Here is an 18,500-nt window from a genome sequence, read left to right on the forward strand (position 1 = left end):
GGACGGAATCGAATCCGATCCCCATCTCGCGAGTCGTGAGCAGAGCAGGGGAGGTGAGGGGCGTCGTCGTTCCATCGCGTCGCATCGCCCCATTCGACGCCGCCGAGATCGCCGTCACCCGAATCCTGCGACGCCGCCGAACCCTTCTCGCGTCATCGTCCCCTTCCGCCGCCGCCGCGCACTGAACCAGAGGCGAGGTCTTCCCCAGCCACCGCCGGAGCTTCCCCATCCGCCGCGGCTGGAGTCGACGTCGTCCCCATCCGCCGCCGCTGGAGGCGAGGTCTTCCCCATCCGTCCCCAGTCGCGGCCGGAGCCGACGTCGTCCCCATCCGCTGCCGCCGGAGACGAGGTCTTCCCCATCCACCGCCGCCGCCACAGTTCACCGCTACCCACGAGGTCGTCCCCTTCCGCCGCCGTCGCGCACTGAACCGGAGGCGAGGTCTTTCCCATTCGCTGCCTCCTCCGCCGCACTCATCGCCTGTCTTCATCGTGCGCATCCCTGCCGTGCGCCATGTTTAGTTGTCTTCACCCTCGACGCCCCGGAGCCGGACGCCCACTGCCCAACTCCACGCCACCGGACAACCTCCATCCCTGCCGTCCTCCTCTCCATCGTGTGCAACTTCTTCGTTATCTACACGCCCGAGGAGAGATGACTCCTACCGCGGAGGTTGATGCACACCCCCCGCCTTCTTTCTGTTGTGCCAGTATTCTCATCGATGAATGATTTTACAACACAGCAGCAAAGCTGTTGCCATCTGCCGGCATTATCCCAGGTTTGCTTTTCCACATCCTTCTCTCCTTCTCAATTTCTTTATGTGCCCCTTGTCAGATTGCATTTAGTTTCTCCTTCTCCTTTCTGCTATCAAATAGGATCAATGAATTGTTCCGTGAATGCTGATCATATTATGAGAATTTTCCCCTGGCTAAAAATAAATGAATGGAATCTGTAGCAATATGCTATATGTTAATCTTGAATTTGTGATAATGTCAACATTCAACCTACTATGACCCTATGTCACACTGATTCATTGTCTTATCCGTTGATTTCCAAATTTGCTTGATCGATACATGTTAGAATGCAATTCCAATAGATATGAAAATAACAAAATTGATAAAATGTTTGATTATGCTATGAAAATTATATAAAATGAAAAGCTCAATTTTTATGTAAATCATTGATTCTGGGTACTTAATCAACTACAAAAAGCATTGCCCCAGATCCCAAATTTCATAATTTATCAGTTGGTCATTTTTGCTTTTGATCCTTGCACACGATGACAGTACCTCTGAGGTATTGTTTCACTTTTACATTGAATTTACATGACAAATCCTAAATGAAATTATAAATGCAGCTGTCAATTTGGTTTACCTATGTAAATGATGCAAGATTCAAGTGCAGGAGCTGAAAATTTCTCTTTCAGGGACCAAGAAGAATACAAACTTAACAGTTAGTTATAATCATAAGATTATATAATGTGTTTCATTTTGTTATCATTAAACTGATCCACATGGTGTTCAAGTGATTACACAAGTGCATAGATTGTTTTAAAAGTTGGGTTCGATAGATATGTAGAATTCCATGCCGCCATCGCTGAAGCCGCGCAGGCAAGCCTCAACGTCTGCACCTAGGCCTTTAGCGGCTGCAGCTACTGTGTGCTGTGGATGGTACCCTTCCATTACAGTGAGGTCTTCCAGATCAGCTATCACGGTGGTTCCTTGGTGTGCCCATGGGCAGCACACCAACTGTTTGATGAAATGCATGATCGAGGTGCACTCCTGTTACTGTTTGAATCCTTATTATTATCTCATATTTACTCTATTTTTCACTGTATGTTGTGATTTGAAGCTCTGCCTATGTAAACTAAAATTGAATTGTTCCTTGGTCTCGAATACTTCATATAGTGCAAACAAATATTTCATTTTTGCAGGGTAGAACACCCTATTATTTTAGTGTATAGATTTACTATGAGATACTTCACTTTTTAATGACTATTGGAGTCACGTCAGTATGTTAATAGTGATATAGATATGCTAACATGTCCAATTTTACTTGATATTCCCAACACAATAGCTTTGTTTCTTGACTGAGATTTATTTGTCTCCTCTTTCTACTGCAGTCAAAAGTTTGCAGATAAATTCATATTTCGTAATCGATCAGCAATCCTGGACAGTGTTTCAAGGGACATGTGGACTCGGCTGCAGTATATCTATTTGTTTAATCTTTAGTTGCATATAAAATCCTTTTGAGATTTATTTATTTTAACCCACAGAAAAAGGAGATTTATTTATTTTAAGATATGTCCCTTTATTGTTCAACTGCAACTGATTTGGTAGTCCATACATAACAAGATGTAACAGATGTGCCATTAAGAATTATCTGAGTCCGTTCTATCAAATGTAAAGTAAGGTGACTTGCCCTTCCCAGTATTACCTTATTACTGTTATTTGCCTTCTTTTATTGATAAAAAGGTCATGTGAATCATGGAGTGGAATATTAAAAAGCCACTGCATATAGCATTGCTTTATCTGGATGAGTTATCATCAAGCATCATCATCATCCTGTTATTTCTAATCAGCGTTGCACATCTATTTTATCAAGCTCCTCTGTTACTTTCTAGCTACATGAAGTGGAGTTAGTAATATATTGCTCTATGAAGTGAAAGTTTCTTTTTGCTCAAAAAACTACTCCTATAATACAATGCCTAAATATGCCAATTTTCTACCACTACTGAATCTGAAGTTCAACTGATGTGCTTCATTTCCATGTTAGCCTTTATATGGTTAGCCCACCAGTATTAAGATTAACAAATTGCTTGTTATATTTGTGAGAACTGAAACCGCTTCTTTTGAAATGGGCTCTAATTGTTGAAGTCTATTTTTTTTCATGGTTTGAGATGAATTCTTAAATGACCAGGAAACAAAATATTGATATCTTTGGAATTACTTGCTTTGATTTTTAAATACAATTTGTCTTGTAACTTTATTTGTTTTTTGTTAGTGTTGAACGATTGCAAACAAATGGTGCATCACAAGTTGCTGGTCAGGTTCCTCAGGAGTATAACTTTGTCATGTTTCTGAAATTGTATCAGGATTAGCTATGAATTGGTCTTTGCTCTTGTGATTATTGTAGAGTTACACTTCAAGCTCGTGGATGCCGCTGGCCCATATTCTGTGATTAACAACATGATTAAAAAAATTACGGTTACTTCGATTATGTACTGCTGCTTGAACTTCATTTACTATAGGTTTACAGGTACCTATTTACAGGTACCTGTGGATTGAGAGGGTCACTGGGTCATCTTTTGAAGTTGGTTTGGATGACCTGAAGCTATCAGGTAGATTGTGGTGTTCTTTTCCTCAATTATGTAGAGGGGAGTTCTTTTTCTGGTATTGGAGTTCTTATGAAAGCCACTGAAAGACAATATTTACATTTTGTAACGTATTATTACATTTCTCAATACATTTTGTAAATTTCATTATATTTCACTGAAATACAATCCTTATATTTCGTAACGTGTTATTACATTTCTCAATATATTTCGTAAATTTTGAGTGTATTTACATGTTTTCTATGATGTACGGCAGGACAGTAACTGGGGAGGACAGTGGGACAGCGGCGGGGGTGCAGGCAGTTCGTGGCGGCGCGATGGCAATGGCGGAGGCCGCTCGGGCATCGAGGATAGCGGTGGATTGTGTTGGGCGAGGGTAGTAGGACGACAGAGGGGCGGAGGCAGCTCGGGGTGGCGGGCAGTAGCGGAGGCCGCTTGGGGCGCCGAGGACAGCAGTAGATGGCGGCAAGCAAGGGCGGGGTACGGAGGCAGCTCAGGGTGGGCAAGATGGTGGCGGGAGGTGGCGAAGGCTGCTCGGGGCGGGCAGATGGCGGCGGGGTGGCGGCGTGGCTGAGGCAACAATGGGGCGGCATGTGAGCGCCGTCGGGATGGTGCAGCACTGCCGGCACATGCCTCATCCTCGTCGTCGGCATCCGTGCGTGCGAGAGAGAGGTTTGAGAGGGGAGAGAGAGAGGAGAGAGATCTGATGGGTGGGCCCCATCGATTAGTTGATAAAAGAATTGTTGACTGAACTACCACGTAGGACCAAAACCGCTCTCAAAGCTATTTAAGGGAGTTTTCATCCTGTATTGATAGTTGAAGGTGAAAGATATCTTATTTTTGAGTTCAAGGGGTAATTCGTAATCACATAATAACTTAGGGGCGTAATTCGGGTATGGACCAGTGAAGTGAAGTCACTCGCGGAGATGCAAGTATTATAGGAGTAGAAGCAAAGCTCCATCGCTCTGCAGCTAACCACGAGCAACACAAACCACACCTGTTCTGCGGCGAGACAATGGCGTCGCAACCGGCCGCTCACGCCGCTGGCCTCCGCGTCCTCCGCACGACGCGCGTCGCGCCGGCGCCGCCCGCCGGCGAGCCCGCGCTGCCCGAGCGAGCCCTGCCTCTCATGTTCATGGACGCGATGTGGCTCCGCGCCCAGCCCGTCGAGCGCGTCTTCTTCTACCGACTCGGCCCCGGCGACGACGACGACGACGGTGGTGTCGACGCCGTGCTGTCCCGGATGGAGGAGTCGCTGCCCCGGGCTATCCACGCCTTCTACCCGCTCGCCAGCCGCATCCGCCCCACGCCCAGCGAGACCAACCGGTACGAGCTCCTCTACCAGCTCGGCGACGGCGTGGCGTTCACCGTCGCCGAGCACGACGGCGTCGGCGTCGACGAGCTCGCCACGGACGAGCCGAGGGAGCTCGCCAAGATCGCGCCGCTCGTCCCGGAGCTTCCCGAGGGCGGCGCGGTGCTCGCGCTGCAGGTGACCGTGCTGCCGCCCAAGCGCCGCGGCCTCGCTCTCGGCGTCATCGTCCACCACTCCGCCTGCGACGGGGTGGGCTCGACGCACTTCCTCCACACCTGGGCCGCAGCCTGCGCCGGCGACCGGAAGCTCCCGGAGCTGCCCGTAATCGACCGCACGCTCATCCGCGACGTACCGGACAGGCATGACGAGTTCGCCGCACCCATGAGGAGCTCGCCGACGCCGCGGGCGGCGTCTTCACGGCCTGCGCCGCGGTGGCCGTCGCCATTGACGAGGCGGTGCGCGGCGAGCCCGCGTACTGGGAAGGGTGGACGGAGCGCGTCATGGAGGCGTGCAGGGACGACGCGCCGTTCTCGGTGGCCGGGTCGACGAGGTTCCGCGTGTACGACGTCGACTTCGGGTTCGGGAGGCCGGCGAAGGTGGAGATCGTGTCCGTGGCGAAGACCGGCGCGGTGTCGGCGGCGGAGGACCGGTCCGGCGCCGGCGGCATCGAGGTGGGCATAGCTCTGCCGCCGGAGAGCATGGACACGTTCCGGAGGTGCCTCGCCGACGCCACTGCTTGGCTTTCCTCGTCTTCCCAATGCAACTAGCGTGGGAACTGCCGTACGTACTCCTCGGAGATTTCTTCAGAGATTCGGTTTTCAAGTCTATTTGCTGGCTTATACTCTCTCTGTGCAAAAAATAAAAAATCAAAAATCAAAACCAGCGATGAATGACATAGGCCTTGTTTAGTTCCAAAGTTTTTTTCTAAACTTTCAACTTTTCCCATCACATCAATCTGTTCTACACACACAAACTTTCAATTACATCGTTCTAATTTTCAACCAAACTTCCAATTTCGGCGCGAACTAAACACAGCCATATGTGTGTTCAGATTCATCTTTAGGGTTTGATTCCTTTTAGAAATTTATAATTTAATTTTGGTGATTGTATTTTTATCTCTACTACTTTTAAACTGCTAGTAATAATTATTTACCTATAAATTTTTTTGTTGCCTTGTTAAATTTTTTTTATAGCTTATTTTGCTGCTCGAACCATCAGACAATTTTGAATGGCATTTCATTATGGAGTGGATTTTAAACTCTCGAGGGGGACGTCTTTTCAGTTTGCATGACACTTAAAATAGTTACAAAAATATTGTAAAAAATAAGAAGTTGTATTAACATGTGATATATCACTTTAGAAAGTTAAAATTCAACTTTTATAAGTTGCAATAAGAAAAAAATAAATTACAGATAGTTAAAGTATATTTAGAGTCAAATTTGTTTTGTTTTTGCAACATATAAAAGTGAGAAATTTAACTTGTATGTTATGTTTGTAGAGTGATCTAACGCATATTAATCTATCTTATTTTTTTCCAATTTTTTTCATGGTCATTTGACTGACATATAAACCATGAGTAAATGTCACCTGGAGAGTTTATAATGGTTTCGCCATTTCATTTGCCCTAGGATGTGTTCTTCACTCAAGGTTCCCAACCTCTATTCTCTAATTGCCCACACGCACGTATCCTGAACTACTAAACAAACAGTGTCTTTTTTAAAAAATAAAAACATTAGAAAAAGTTGTTGTAAAAAATCATATCAATTTATTTTTCAAACTCTTGCTAATACTTAATTAATCATGTGTTATTTCGTCATTCCGTTTTGCGTGCGAAGGGGAGAGGTTTCCAAACCAATCCAAATGGACACATCCTGAGGGCATGTTTGGATTAATGCTCTACCAAATTTTTGGTAGTGCCAAATCTTGGGCAAGTTTCGGTACTACTAAAATTTTGGTAGGATAGAGTTGAAAATGTTTATTTGGATTGAAGCCAAAAATATACCTATAAGAGACAAATTTATGGGCAAAACCAAATTTGTAGCATACGTAGTATTTTAATAGAGGTGTTTGGTTTGTTACCCTACCAAAATTTTAGGTAGCAATCCAAACAGATTCTAAATATAAAGAAATGCTCGCTACTGCGGCTTGGAACAAGGTCACTTTGTTTCTGACTTAAGATCGGCTTGAACCCGTAGTGGCGTCGTGTAGTGAGAGTTTCGTGTTGGGATTTTACTCCAGCATAGCTCAAGCTACTCCCTTCCTTCGTTTCAAAATATGGTAAATCTAGAATTGGATTAGATATATCCTACTATTTATTATACTAAGATATATTCCATCGGTCAATTCTAGCTTGTAATATTTAAAGACAGGTGTAGAACATGTTAAGCTTGGTAGTATGAAAGACCGGTATATTTATTTATGCTTATGCTTCTTAGTCAATAATAAGTCCTTTAAATACTTGTAAACTATTGTATTCGTATTTACTACTACATTTGTTTTAAAATATATAACTTTTACTTACGAATCTGGTTTTAAATCTTTATATTTTTTATAGAAGGAATAATGTTTATGACTAGTAAATGATAAATCGGCAAATTGTATATGTCAGAACTCTAAAATTCGTAAAGGTAACATGAATAAGCCAAAGCTCTTAATGAGTTTATTAACAAGCTTGAGTTAAGCCGAGCCGAGCAGCTTGTTACGATACCGAGCTTAGCTACTACAAGCCTTAACAGTTCCTCCTCCCATATTCTAAAATAACTTCGTGTATTCGATATAGGAGGGTAATTCGGAAGACCATAATAGTTTAGAGGGTATTATATACTTTTTCCTTTTAATAATCACTGTATCAAAATTTATAAAATCATAAGATAAATATATTAGAAATAATAGATAAAAAGAGAAATAATTGTATGAGGAATTGATAAAGTATGGCAATGTTATTTTTTTTATTTTGTGTTGATATGTATGAGATAAGTGAAAAATGTTCTATAATAAGTTTGTTTTTTAAGATCCATTCATTTATTTAAAATAAGTTTATTTCTTGGGTAACGTAATTATTACACCGGAGTTTATAAATGTAGGGAATAATTATATTAGGAGGATTCACTACTAGAAAAATGAGTTTTTCCAGGCGGTCAGAACGTGTTTTCACAGGCGGCTCAGCTCCCCGCCATCGATTAAAGACCAGCGAAAATCAACATCTTTACAGGCGGACCTTCACCGCTTGTGAAAATCGATTTTCACAAGCGGCTAGGTTAAGCCAACCGCCAGCGAATAATTAAGGAGAGGGCGTGTGGCCGCAAGGGAGAGGAGGGTATTTTAAGGAATTTTTTAGGCAGGCGGTGCTCTTAACCTGCCGCTTGTGAAATTTAATCTTCACAGTGGATATGTCAAGTAGTTCGCATGTGAAAATCTGAATATTTTTGCTGACGGCTCTTTTATCCTTGGACCGTAACTCCCTACCCCTTGTTACATTTTCATTGACAGTGGTTCTGTATGGCCACTTAAGAAAAAAATAGGTTGACGCTATGAAAAATTAATTTTGTAGCAATGAGATAAAATAAAAAATAGTTACATTGTGATTTGATAAAGTATGATATTTTAGTTTTTTTTATTTTATATTGGTATGCATGAGACGTGTGAAAAATAAATTTATTTCGGACGGAAGTAGCAGTTGATAGCCATTGTCGGGCATTTTCGAATCCGGGACATTTTACATAGGAAAGCGATCGAACACAGTAAACAGAGTTTACAGGTCCCAAGAAATGCCTAGTCGACACGTTTGCGTGACAGATTTTTGCTTGTTGGAACAGAGAAGTACCGGTTCATACTCCCTCCGTCCGAAAACAAGCTTACCCATAAGTTTTCGTGCACAGTTTCAATCGTTCGTCTTATTTAAAAAAATTTAAAAAATAAAAAACATGAGTCACGTATAAACTACTGTCCATATTTTAGAATCTAATAACATAAAAAATACTAATTATAAAAAAGTTTAAATAAGACGGACGATCAAAGTTGGACACAGAAACTTATGGCTGCGCTTATTTTAGGACGGAGGGAGTACTAAATTTTTTTGACTGTGGGACTGTTTAGATCCCACCCCTAAAATTTTTTACCCTTTCACATTAAACGTTTGAACACCTGCAAGAAATATTAAATATGGGCTAAAAATGACTAATTGCACAAATTGCTACTAATTTGCGAAACAAATATTTTAAACCTAATTGCTCCATGATTTGATAATATGGTGCTACAGTAAACATTTGCTTATGACGGATTAATTAGGCTTAATAAATTCGTCTTGTGATTTACTGACGGATTCTGTGATTAAATTTTTTATAGTGTCTAAATACCCCATACGACACCCTATATAATACATGATGTAACACGCCAAAACTTTATTCATTGTATCTAAACACCCCCTGTGTTTCTTTTTATTTCGCCGGTAAGGAGCGACCCCACCGGACAGGCCCAAGCTTGTGATTCAGGCGAGCGTCAGAATCAGGCAGCGAGCTGTATGGACAGTGTGAGCCGTCACGGTACGTGTAATGAATGAAAAAGCGAAGGTAGGAGAAGTGGGGCTTTCATGTTTCGGGTTCATATTCTTCATCGTACCGGTGGTTATATTATAGGTACTGACGAGTGAAATAGAGAAGATATGACTCATAAATCTAATGTGTGAAACAATTTGAGAATAGGACCCACGTACCACTAATTATAATGCTTTGATGACCGGGGCCGCGGGGAACTGATTTGGATCGGTAACCAGTTGGCTCCCCACCGAAGGAAAATAAATAACGAAAACGGCTACTCTTGTGTCACCACTGTGCTCTGTCCTCATCAATAGGTCGGTCCACCTGAGCAAGCTACTTTTAGTGTCTCGAAAATATATGAGCACATGTAAACAAAGTTTTTTCTCTAATTGGATGATGGTTTGTCTATTTTATAATATACAGATAATACTATTATTTTCTTGGAGCATGACTTACAATAAGCAAAGAATTTGAAATTGATTTTATCTGTGTTTGAAAAATTATCTGACCTGAAAATTAATTTTTACAAAAGTGAGTTATTTTGTTTTGGACAGACAAAAGAGTGTTATGATCAATATTCGAGTATCTTTGGTTGTTTGTAAGTTAGGGTCTTTTCCTATTAAATATCTTGGTATTCCAATGTATTTTAGGAAGCTGTGTAATAAAGATTAGAAGGTTATTGAACAAATAATAGAGAGAAAACTTAGTAGTTGGAAAGGTAAACATATGTCTGTTGGAGGTAGATTGGTTTTTGATAATTCTGTCCTTTCAAGTTTTCTATGTTCATGATATCTTGGTTTGAGATACGGAAATAGGTTCTTCAAACGATTTCTTTTGGCAAGGAGATGACCATAACAAAAAAAATATAGATTAACTAGATGTGATATAATTTGTCAACCCAAAGACTAGGGAGGTTTGGGTTTTCATAATTTACAGATTCAAAATAAATGTCTTTTGAGTAAGTAGTTATATAAGTTAATTAATGAGAATGGTGTTTGGCAAGACGTATTGAAGAGGAAGTATCTTTATAATAAGTCTATAACCCAAGTTGATAAGAAAGAAGGTGATTCTCATTTCTGGTCAGGGCTTATGAAAGTCAAAAACACATTTTTAAGTATGGCTTCTTAGATTGTGAATGATGAAGAACATATAAGATTTTGGGAGAATAAATGGCTAGGAAACTTGGCCTTTAGAGATAAATATCCATCTTTATATGTTGAAGGAAAAGTGCTTCTATTGCTAGTATTATGGGCTCCGTTCTGCTTAATGTTTCTTTTAGGAGGGCTTTAGTTGGACAGAGTCTAACACTTTGGCATGAATTGTGTGCTTCTATTGCTCATATATACAGTTGGATGATTCTTCTAATTGTTTTAGATGGAACTATCATCAGAATGGTCAGTTTTCGGTTATATCAATATACTTAGCTTTAATTAATAACGGTTACATTGACAGAAATAAATTCATTTGGAAGCTTAAGATGTCGCTTAAGATTAAGATCTTTATGTGGTACTTACTTAAGGGAGTCGTGTTAACCAAGGATAATCTAACAAAATGGAATTGGAATGGGTGTTTAAGATGTTTTTTTATTGAAAATGAGACTATTCAACATTTGTTTATGGATTGTCATTATGTAAAGTTGATTTGGAGAGCAGTTCAATTTTCTTTTGGATTATACCTTCATATAAGCATATCTGATATTTTTGATGGTTGGCTTCAGGGGGTGGACAAGGAAAAGAGTAAATTGATACTTGTTGGTGCCCTGGCCTTATGTTGGGCTCTGTCATTGTGTAGAAATGATAGGGTTTTTGATAAATCACCATATGTTTCCTATATGCAGGTAATTTTCAGAGTAACATATTGGCTTCGGCTGTGGGCTCAACTACAAAAGTGTGAAGATGATGGAGAAATCCTAAGTGTTGTATCATAAGCTTGTGATGTGACCATGGCTACTACGGATACAACCGTTGCTCACATTAGGGATGAACAACAAGATATCAAGTTCAAGTCCTCCAAGTGCTAGAATCCGATTCGGCCCCCTGCTACACTACTGACTTCAAACGGCCGCCGAATCTGCATACGACCTCCGTTTTCGGCCCGTGAATATTTGATGGAAAGCTCTCGGAGTCCTCTTTTCAAAGGATCTACCTCATTGCCAAATTCCTTCTCTGTCATGCGCAATTGAAGGAAGAATGTGTTACGTCTCCTGTAATGGGCCTATGGGCTTGTAACTTCGTCTGGGACCCTGGCCCTAGTGGGGCCCATGTGGGGTGCGCCCCAAGCAGGTGGAGGACGACCTAAGGTCCTCCCATATCCATAAATAGCTTGGTACTCCTTCAGGGTTTCTTAGGTTTTATTAGATTAAAGTTTAGTCATTGCTACTTGCTTGCAGCGCGCGTGTCGGCTAGACCGTCCGTCTGCTGTTCTTCGGAACCCCAACTTATCATTTGTATTCAATTCCTATTTGGAATATTAGATTGCTTTTATCTTGTTCTTTCTTATTTCTTCGATTTGCTTGCAGGAATAAGGTTGATCTACACTGGCAAGATCTACAACACACGGAGAGGTGTATCGATAACTAAGGCGCAACGCAACGTCTTGTACAGTTATAGTCGGATCGTCAACGTTTCTCCCAAATCATAGTTAGCATCAACGCACCGAAAGATCGGGCCAAACAACAGCCTTGAGTGTCGAGAGGAACTCAGGGTTCATCAAGTGGTATCAGAGCTTTCATTGCTCGGCGAGTTTTTATCTACCCATAACCAGAAAATTGCAATACAAAAAGAAATTGTATCCTGTACCTAGCCATCTTTGTGCCATTGCATTGTTCTATCAGTATTTGCTTTGTTGAGTTTTGCGTTGCAACGTCGAGTAGTGTTGGTCATCTTAGCGTTTAGTCCGTTTAGAGTTTCGAGTTCTGGTCACGTTTAGTACCACTGTCGTCGCATGCTTGTATGGATGAAAACGGTCGGAAATGGTCGGAAATGGTATCATTATTTTATTATTTTTTTCAAATCGAACGGAAACGGTCGGAAAATTTCCATATTTATGAATTCATCTATTTAGTGTCAACTTCAATGCCACACTGACAGAAATTGAAAAAACTAAATTTTGAAAACGGTAACCATCGGTAAAAATATTATAATTATATTAGTTTTGCAGAAACGGTATCGGTACGATGGGGAAATTTCCATACTGTTTTCACCCCTACATGCTTGTTGTCATCGGGACCTACAAAAACAGAATCGTCTTGTCGTTAGGGTTCCATTTTTTTAGTTTTCAGAAGTTTTTGTCGGTTAGTTTTGGAGTGGTATTAGGGTTTCTGTCGTGTGGTTTATCGGTTTGTGCCTTGACCCGTGGTTTGTTCGAGCTGTTGAGCGTGAGGAGAGAAAGATGGAAGCAGAATAGATTCGATTGGATTCGGTTGGGTGGAAGGAAAGGAAAAAAAAAGGAAAATAATAAAAGTAGATTGGATTGGCAAATCAATTTCTATTTTATCTTGTGCATTGAATCCGGTCGGCTGATCCATCCACCCACCGTACCCGCACATCCCCACCATCTATGGTTATGGGTGCCTGCCACGCCCAGAAATTCACGAACCAGAATTTCTAAGCTGAATGTGAATTAAACCCCTGTACAGGACCAGCCAAGGTACACAAACAATAATTGTTGACATACAGATCCACGTCTTGACTCCTGAAGACTTGACTCTTGCAGCGAGGACACTCCATTCGACAGGCATCCTTTACGGCAGCGATGAAACCAACTTCTTCGAGACATCTCCAACTGAGAAGAACTTTAACTCTGGTGTGGGGAAGAGAGAGCAAGACTGAGTACTACCCATTGTACTCAGCAAGTCATACCAGGAGGGAAGGTATGATGCAGGATATATCCAAAGGAGGCTAAAGGTTCATTTACATAAAGCTGGCATTTAAAAGCAGTAGTTGAAAGCAGTAAAACAGTTGTAGTAATTAATCAATATTAACCAATCACTGCTCAACGCTACACCACGTTGAGACAGGCCCAAACCACCACTTGAACTAACCAGTTCCATTAGCTAACTAGGGGTGAGACTAATCACGGTGAATCTAGTCGACTGCCCATAACCGCGAGCACGGCTATTCGAATAGTTTTACTCTAATCAGAGGTGTACAACTGTACCCACAAGACACAGCCCCATGACCCGTTTCTGTGCACCGACATGCCACGACGACATACCGGAAAGAGGCCGTGACAGGACCCTTTGCATAACCCCCTCTAACCAATCGCACCACACCTCAGGTTTCACCCCCACTCCTCGCAAGGCAGCGAGCAGTCCCCTCTTGTGCCACGGTGAATCCGGAAGCCGATCAAACAAACACCCTGGCCGACCCAACTCTATCACACCCACCCTAGCCTGGATACGTCAGCTAGAGGAAAGCTACAGTACAAGCCCAGTCGTTGCTCACGCTGGCTTGTGGTAAGTACGATAAGTTCTTCCAGGGCATCTCGTGAACCTGTCCTTAATCGCCATGCGCACGACTAGCAAAACCATGCACTCCATGTAGTGTATTTTACTTAACTAACACCATTGCGGTGGCACTAATCCAAAGCTATGCCAATAATCAAAGTCTATGCATTAATGTGATCCCCCTTTGTGTACTAGTTGAACTAAGCATGTGTTGACATTTGAGATCACGACTACGGTATTTGGATGGTATGGGGATCATTGGTACTAGGGTATATGCGAGATTAAGGTAAAAGAGATGGAGACAGGGATTTTTATACAGGTTCAGGCCCCTTATCTGACAGGTAATAGCCCTACATCCTGTTTATATGGGATTAATATAGAAACCACCAAGTACAATAATTGGAATAACCTATCTAACTGTCGTTGACTTGGCGGCTAGATAACCAACTCATAGTCGACGACATGGTAGTCTTCCTCCTCGAGTATGAACTCATCGAGATCAGAGATAGCACTAGATCCCTCTTGCCAGTCTTCGTAGACACAGATGGGGTATGTCTAGACTAATCTCTAATGTCGATATTTGGTGGCATGTGTTGGCTTGTATCGGCTTTGTGGCTTGTATTGGTTTCTCCTCTCCTCTTAGGGGGCTTGTATTTATACCCATACATGACCCCTTGTCCAAGTAGAACTAGGGAGACCAATATGGATACAGTCCGCGTAGTCCATGTCGTTTCCATATAGAACTCTATTTGTCATTCCTTATCCGGAACTCCTTCTATATACGAGGTATGTTTCCGTATAACACTTGGTATATGGTGGACCCCGTCGAGCTTAGTCAACTACTATTAGGTATGTGGTATCCATAACCCTGACAGTAGCCCCCGACTTCAATGCAAATGAACGAGTTGATGTTCTCGACAGAAGACTTTTGAAAAACAGTTGTCGTACTCACTTGACCGTTCTTGGTGTAATTAGAGATAGTGCTAGATTCATTTTATCGGCCTTTATAGGCACTATATTAGGTTTGTCTAGGTTAATCTCCGATGTCGACCGAGAAGATACGGAGCATGCGACTAATTCTCCCGTCTTGCTGTAATCGAGAATTTGGATTGAAGTCAAGAAATTCCATCTTGGCGGGTACACCATCGCTTCATTCCATATTCCTTGTCGTGCCCCATCAACCGTTCTCGAGTAATTGAGTAGGCATAGAGTCTGCGACAAAGCCTTGAAATCTGACTTGATTGTTCTGATGTCTGATTTTCCTGAAATCAATACCTAGAACATTTGCCGTACTCGCTTAGTCGATCCCGGTGTAGAACCGTAGAGACACGGAGCCCTCGACAACGCTGAATGGAACTTTCCTGAAATTAATTCTCAGAACAGAATATTAAATAGAAATAGCCCCCGAGCGAACGCTCAAAGGTATCATGATATAATATGTATGGAAAAATTTAAAAATAAATTGAATCTACGTGTGACAATAAAAAAGTACGCTCGCTAGAGTTTCCCTCAGCAAACGGAGTTCAGTACTCCTCCTAGTCCCCAGCCTTGTCCTCGGAGAAGCCCATTCTTGGAGGAGAAGGCTCAACGACCCGTAACTTGCCTAGCTGAAAATGCGATTACCTAGCCCCTAGCCGTGAAGATGGAAAAATCAATTTCCGATTACACGGCTTAGTTAATGCACCTTTTGAGCACTCTTACATGATCATGTCTTACATGGTCGTTCGGCTCTCAGAGTCTAACAAGACATTATCCGCTCTAGGCATCCCCAGCCGAAATTCCCGTAGGTCTCTCGGAGGCTTATCGGAACGGTGTAAATGGTCAATAGGTTCGATTTCGAGAGTAGGTGTTATCGTGATAAGGGATCTCTAGACAAATATTGCACATACAAGCACTTATAGAAATTGATGTAGATGATGAGACGACCACCACACTAGGCAAAGACCAGGTGTATAGTTGTGCCCAACAAATCGCATAGATAGTGGGAGAATCGCTACATCGCCGGCAGAAGACCAGTTGTAGTCATAACTCGACCACTTGAAGTGGAGGTATGAGAGATCACTACGGCCTATTGGTTCGAGAACCAGGAGTAGGAGTCTCTCAACCGTTTGAAATTAAGGTGCCAGGACTGCTACGCTACTAGTCGAGGACCAGTCGTAGTCATAACTCGACCTTTGGAAGTCGTGGTACGAGGACCGCTTGCTCCTGGTGGAAAACCGGTCGTAGTCGTACCTCGACCATTAGAAGTCATGGTACGAAGAACGCTACGTTGCCAGTCGAAGACCAGTTATAGTCATAACTCGACCACTTGAAGTGGAGGTATGAGATATGGTATGAGAGATCACTACGGCCTACTGGTTCGAGAACCAGGAGTAGGAGTCTCTCAACCGTTTGAAATTAAGGTGCGAGGACTGCTACTCTACTGGTCGAGGATTAGTCGTAGTCATAACTCGACCTTTGGAAGTCGTGGTACGAGGACCGCTACGCTGCTGGTGGAAAACCAGTCGTAGTCGTACCTCGACCATTAGAAGTCGTAGTACGAGGATCGATACGTTGTCAGTCAAAGACCAGTTGTAGTCGTACCTCGACCAGTGGAAGTTGTGGTGCGAGGATCGCTACGTTGCCGATCAAAGACCAGTCGTAGTCATATCTCGACCATAGGAAGTCATGGTACGAGGATCGCTACGTTGCTGATGGGATACCAGTCGTAGTCATATCTGGACCATTAGAAATTGTGGTACGAGGATCACTACGTTGCCAGTCGAAGACCAGTCATAGTCGTATCTCGACCATTAGAAGTTGTGGTACGAGGATCGCTACGTTGTTGGTAAAAGACCAGTCATAGTCGTACCTCGACCATTTGTAGGGAATCCACAGTAATAAATGGACGACACTCTCGTGACCTGCGAGAACTGCCTCCTAATGACGACGAAGACAATGAGGAATTATCGTAGTCGGAGGTTCAGCTCCTGGACCTACTACCTCATCCTCGGGCCCTCTAGAAGTCTGGGGATATCGAGTTTCGTCGTCGTCATGTGATGTCGTTAACCTTGTCCGTTGTCGTACTGATGTCATTAGTACTGGACGTCGTCGTCTTGGTGACAACGGCGATATAGTCGGCCTTGGTTGTCGCTATCACGATCATGTTGATTGCCGCATTAGATGTCGAGAGATTGCTCAACCGACTGGTCGAGGACCAGGAGTAGGCGTATCTCGTTCACCTGAAGATGAATTTTAGGTGGTGAGAGATCGCTACGACCTACTGGCCAAGGACTAGGTGTAGGCGTATCTCGATCACCTGAAGAGGCGCTAGAGTTGGTGATTACATGTGCATCTCATGTGGCTAGCATGACTCACATACCCAACATATAGCACATCTGGATGTTTACTCGCAATCATGTCGGGTGATCAAGCCAACAACGTTCGCGAGGAATTATCCGTTAACAACATTTTCTCAAATAGTCCAGCTGTAGCTGGCGCTATACATGAGATAAGTCGTCAGTCTTCGTTGGTAGGTTGGGTGTGACAACTCAGCATTCTTTGAGAACGTTCTCGATAATGCGGTGTACTCGACCACATCCTACTCGAGTGCTCAATCGTTCCTGAAAAATATTTTCTAGATGACAAGATATATAGTAGAGAATATCGAGTATGTACTCAAAAAACTACATGAATCTTCTAGTATTATTAGGATATAATGAGCAGATTAAATATGAGGTATTATGTAAACCGTAAACAAGCATGATTTATACAGAAGAAAATAAAGCGAGCCCCAGTATTAAACCGTTGTTGGCCTAATATAGGGAATGCTCACATATAGATATCGTTTAAAAAACATGTTCTAGGTAAACATAATAAATTATAAATATGATAATATTGTATGATCTGAAAATTGTTACAGTAAATTGTATATAAAATATTGCGTACCTTTATAGATACATACCGGATGTATCTACGAAATTACTAGATTAATTCAAAAATCAACCTACCAATTACCAGTGTTCACACTTGCCTTGTATACGTTCCCTGGTTTGCTTTTTTGCTTCTAGCGATGAATCCAACAAATAATAGTAATTAAACTCTCCTGATTTGTCCTTGTGTTGTCCTCGGAAACAGAGAAAGTGCACATGCCATACATGGCATGCACTGCAATGCGGCTTTTTCACCGGCTCCTGCATGCAATGACAGACACCGAATAGGATTGGACTAGTAGCTCCGGTTCTGACTCCTACACGAGGCGGCGATTTTTGCCGACTAGTCTCAAGTTGCCGAGGACGACGAGGGCGAGGACGTTCGAGGACAGTAGTTCGTCGGATTTTCGGTGGTGGGTGTCGGTTCAAAGGTAGTCGATCCGGAGCAAGGCCTCACGGTAGACCACATTGTACTGATATCCTCCACGGTGATGACGTCTTGAAACTTGGTCGATCTTGATAGTCAAATTGTTGACGACGATGATTCCGATCTCGTCGGGAGACATACTCCGGTCGGATTAGATCTTCCCACAGCTGGAGTCGTCGAGTAGCTTGTCGTTAGAGAATCCATCTCTTAAACCCATCTCGTCGAAATCTTGAAGCACCAAAATCCCCTACCTGTCGCGCCATTGTCGACATTTGAGATCATGACTACGGTATTTGGATGGTATGGGGATCGTTGGTACCAGGGTATATGCGAGATTGAGGTAAAAGAGATGGAGACAGGGATTTTTATACAGGTTCGAGCCCCTTATCTGACAGGTAATAGCCCTACATCCTGTTTATATAGGATTGATATAGATACCACCGAGTACAATAATTGGGATAACCTATCTAACTGTCGTCGACTTGGCGGCTAGATAACCAACTTGTAGTCGATGACATGGTAGTCTTCCTCCTCGAGTA

At 42.7% G+C, this 18,500-nt stretch overlaps 1 long non-coding RNA gene and 1 pseudogene across 1 annotated transcript; both read left to right on the forward strand.

The window, feature by feature from the left end:
- Positions 1–2,194: 2,194 nt before the first annotated feature.
- LOC4329377 (uncharacterized) lies at positions 2,195–4,179 on the forward strand. Its single transcript, XR_010739522.1, has 2 exons — positions 2,195–3,335; positions 3,586–4,179. It is a non-coding gene; the product is annotated as an uncharacterized lncRNA (long non-coding RNA).
- Positions 4,180–4,222: 43 nt separating this feature from the next.
- LOC136351120 (phenolic glucoside malonyltransferase 1-like) lies at positions 4,223–11,666 on the forward strand (annotated as a pseudogene).
- The last annotated feature ends 6,834 nt before the right edge of the window (positions 11,667–18,500 follow it).

The sequence above is a fragment of the Oryza sativa genome, chromosome 2, assembly GCF_034140825.1.
Source record: "Oryza sativa Japonica Group chromosome 2, ASM3414082v1".
Lineage (NCBI taxonomy): Eukaryota > Viridiplantae > Streptophyta > Magnoliopsida > Poales > Poaceae > Oryza > Oryza sativa.